General features: G+C 45.9%; 1 protein-coding gene and 1 long non-coding RNA gene across 2 annotated transcripts in view; both read right to left on the bottom strand.

Moving 5' to 3' along the window:
* The window catches only part of LOC115185523 (thrombospondin type-1 domain-containing protein 4), a gene marked incomplete in the record, with an annotated part of 32,333 nt that overhangs the window by 23,833 nt on the left and 4,283 nt on the right, over nucleotides 1-4,217 (bottom strand).
* LOC115185524 (uncharacterized) overlaps nucleotides 3,731-4,217 on the bottom strand; it is a 637-nt gene continuing 150 nt past the window's right edge. Inside the window, exon 2 of the long non-coding RNA XR_003875170.1 lies at nucleotides 3,731-4,033. This is a non-coding gene — a long non-coding RNA (uncharacterized LOC115185524). The remainder of the gene's footprint in view (nucleotides 4,034-4,217) is intronic.

Raw genomic sequence — 4,217 nt, 5'->3', positions numbered from 1 at the left:
AGAGCAAGAGAGCGAGAGAGAGAGAGGAGAGAGAGAGAGGGAGAAGGAGAGAGAGAGAGAGAGAAGGAGAGAGAAAAGAGAGAGAGAGAGAGAGAGAGAGAGAGAGAGAGAGAGGGGAGGGAGGGAGGGAGAGAGAGAGGGAGGGAGAGATGTGCCCCTCTTATACCCACTTTCCCTTTTCTGTCCATCACTCTGTCTACTCAACCTCCCTCCTTTTCTTTTTCCAACTCTTTCTCTCTGTCACTGTTCTCTCCATCTTTCTCTATTTGAGTCCCCTCCATATTTCATTCCCTTCTCCATCATTGCAGTCCTCTCTCTCCCTTTCTCTCATCCACTCTGCATCTCCTCCCACCCCTCTATCTCTCTCCCTCCCTCTCTCTCCCTCCCTCTCTCTCTCTCCCTCCCTCCCTCTCTCTCTCTGCTGAGCTTAGTGTTTAGACAGTGTGAACATACGTAGTCTAAATATACTTCCCGGCTATCGCTGGCTCTAAACAAACTCCGGAGAGAGAGAAAGAGAGAGGGAGCGAGACAGGAAGTGGGGAGGACGAGTACTCAGAGGGGATGAGAGCTGCAAAAAAAGAAAAACAACACCTGCACACCCTAACGTAAATACCACAATGCTAACTTTTATAAACTCAGCAAAAAAAGAAACATTCCTTTTTCAGAAACCTGTCTTTCAAAGATAATTCGCAAAAATCCAAATAACTTCACAGATCTTCATTGTAAAGGGTTTAAACACTGTTTCCCGTGCTTGTTCAATGAACCATAAACAATGAATGAACATGCACCTGTGGAACGGTCGTTAAGACACTAACAGCTTACAGATGGTAGGCAATTAAGGTCACAGTTATGAAATCTTAGGACACTAAAGAGGCCTTTCTACTGACTCTGAAAAACACCAAAAGAAAGATGCCCAGGGTCCCTGCTCATCTGCGTGAACATGCCTTAGGCATGCTGCAAGGAGGCATAAGGACTGCAGATGTGGCCAGGGCAATAAATTGCAATGTCCGTACTGTGAGACGCCTAAGACTGCGCTACAGGGAGACAGGACGGACAGCTGATCGTCCTCGCAGTGGCAGACCACGTGTAACAACACCTGCACAGGATCGGTACATCCGAACATCACACCTGCGGGACAGGTACAGGATGGCAACAACAACTGCCCGAGTTACACCAGGAACGCACAATCCCTCCATCAGTGCTCAGACTGTCCGCAATAGGCTGAGAGAGGCTGGACTGAGGGCTTGTAGGCCTGTTGTAAGGAAGGTCCTCACCAGACATCACCGGAAACAACGTTGCCTATGGGCACAAACCCACCGTCGCTGGACCAGACAGAACTGGCAAAAAGTGCTCTTCACTGATGAGTTGTGGTTTTGTCTCACCAGGGGTGATGGTCGGATTCACATTTATCGTCGAAGGAATGAGCGTTACACCGAGGCCTGTACTCTGGAGCGGGATCGATTTGGAGGTGCAGGGTCCGTCATGGTCTGGGGCGGCATCATCGGACTGAGCTTGTTGTCATTGCAGGCAATCTAAACGCTGTGCGTTACAGGGAAGACATCCTCCTTCCTCATGTGGTACCCTTCCTGCAGGCTCATCCTGACATGACCCTCCAGCATGACAATGCCACCAGCCATACTGCTCATTCTGTGCGTGATTTCCTGCAAGACAGGAATGTCAGTGTTCTGCCATGGCCAGCAAAGAGCCCGGATCTCAATCCCATTGAGCACGTCTGGGTCCTGTTGGATCAGAGGGTGAAGGCTAGGGCCATTCCCCCCAGAAATGTCTAGGAACTTGCAGGTTCCATGGTGGAAGAATGGTGTAACATCTCACAGCAAGAACTGGTAAATCTGGTACAGTCCATGAGGAGGAGATGCACTGCAGTACTTGATGCAGCTGGTGGCCACCCCAGATACTGACTGTTACTTTTGATTTTGACCCCCCCCCCCCCCTTTGTCCAGGGACACGTTATTCTGTTTCTGTTAGTCACATATCTGTGGAACTTGTTCAGTTTATGTCTCAGTTGTTGAATCTTGTTATGTTCATACAAATATTTACACATGTTAAGTTTGCTGAAAATAAACACAGTTGACAATGAGAGGACGTTTGTTTTTTTGCTGCGTTTACATACTGTAAGAGGAAAGGAATATATGGGAACTATTTATGTAAATGTGATAGGTACTGTAGTTATTACTGTATAACATAGTAGTATTATAATTAAGCAATATGGCCCGAGTGGGTGTGGTATATGGCCAATATACCACGGCTTATGGCTGTTCTTATGCACGCTGCAACGCGGAGTGTCTGGATACAGCCCTTAACAGTGGTATATTGGTCATAAACTACAAACCCCCGAGGTCCCTTATTGCTATTATAAACAGGTTACCAACGTAAATAGAACAGTAAACAAGGAGTTTTTCAGCCAATCAGCATCCAGGGTTGGAAGGACTCAGTTTATACTATACATGTCATTGGATGCACTTGTTCTACTGTTGATGTTTTTGTGCATGGAACACCATGCACATCCTAGTGCTATGAACGAACACCATGCACATCCTAGTGCTATGAACGAACACCATGCCCATCCTAGTGCTATGAATGAACACCATGCACATCCTAGTGCTATGAATGAACACCATGCCCATCCTAGTGCTATGAATGAACACCATGCACATCCTAGTGCTATGAACGAACACCATGCACATCCTAGTGCTATGAACGAACACCATGCACATCCTAGTGCTATGAACGAACACCATGCACATCCTAGTGCTATGAATGAACACCATGCACATCCTAGTGCTATGAATGAACACCATGCACATCCTAGTGCTATGAATGAACACCATGCACATCCTAGTGCTATGAACGAACACCATGCACATCCTAGTGCTATGAACGAACACCATGCACATCCTGGTGCTATGAACGAACACCATGCACATCCTAGTGCTATGAATGAACACCATGCCCATCCTAGTGCTATGAACGAACACCATGCACATCCTGGTGCTATGAACGAACACCATGCACATCCTAGTGCTATGAACGCTGTCATGACTGAATTCTGGAAAGAAATTAAATAAATCACTGTGTAGCTAGCATGTAGTGATATTAAAAATAACTATTTACATGAGCATAATTGATTGACACTACAAGTTAGTTTAAGGGTCAGGTACAGTATATAGTCTGTGTAAATATCCTGTATGTTGAGTTCAGTTGTGTGGAGCAGGAACACCAGTTAGTAAACACAGATGTCCAGTATGTACACAGAGGGCGTGAGTGGAGTGTTCTGTTGGCAAAGGGACATAATGTATATACACCTGTAAATATATGTACGCTGCACACACACACACACACACACACACACACACACACACACACACACACACACACACACACACACACACACACACACACACACACACACACACACACACACGGGGAAAGGCTTTGTCTGTTTGTGCAGACAGCTTGTCTCTCCAGTCCTACCCTGACGATGACTCTTTCAACATAGATATAAGCTCAGTCCACATAGATCAGTCCTACCCTGACCATGACTCTTTCAACATAGATATAAGCTCAGTCCACATAGATCAGTCCTACCCTGACCATGACTCTTTCAACATAGATATAAGCTCAGTCCACATAGATCAGTCCTACCATGACTCTTTCAACATAGATATAAGCTCAGTCCACATAGATCAGTCCTACCCTAACCATGAATTTCTCTCAACATAGATATACAGCCTCAATCCTCATAGAGCAGCCCTACCCTGACCATGACTCTTTCAACATAGATATAAGCTCAGTCCACATAGATCAGTCCTACCCTGACCATGACTCTTTCAACATAGATATAAGCTCAGTCCACATAGATCAGTCCTGCCATGACTCTTTCAACATAGATATAAGCTCAGTCCACATAGATCAGCCCAACCCTGACCATGACTCTCTCTCAACATAGATATAAAACCTCAGTCCACATAGAGCAGCCCTACCCTGACCATGACTCTCATCATAGCTATACAACCTCAGTCCACATAGATCAGCCCTACCCTGACCATGACTCTCTCTCAACATAGATATAAAACCTCAGTCCACATAGATCAGCCCTACCCTGACCATGACTCTCTCTCAACATAGATATAAAGCCTCAGTCCACATAGATCAGACCTACCCTGACCATGACTCTCAACATAGATATACAACCTCAG

Source organism: Salmo trutta, unplaced genomic scaffold (assembly GCF_901001165.1).
Source record: "Salmo trutta unplaced genomic scaffold, fSalTru1.1, whole genome shotgun sequence".
Classification (NCBI taxonomy): Eukaryota; Metazoa; Chordata; class Actinopteri; order Salmoniformes; family Salmonidae; genus Salmo; species Salmo trutta.
The sequence above is the reverse complement of the archived record's forward strand: the minus strand, read 5'-3'. Positions and strand labels throughout refer to the sequence as shown.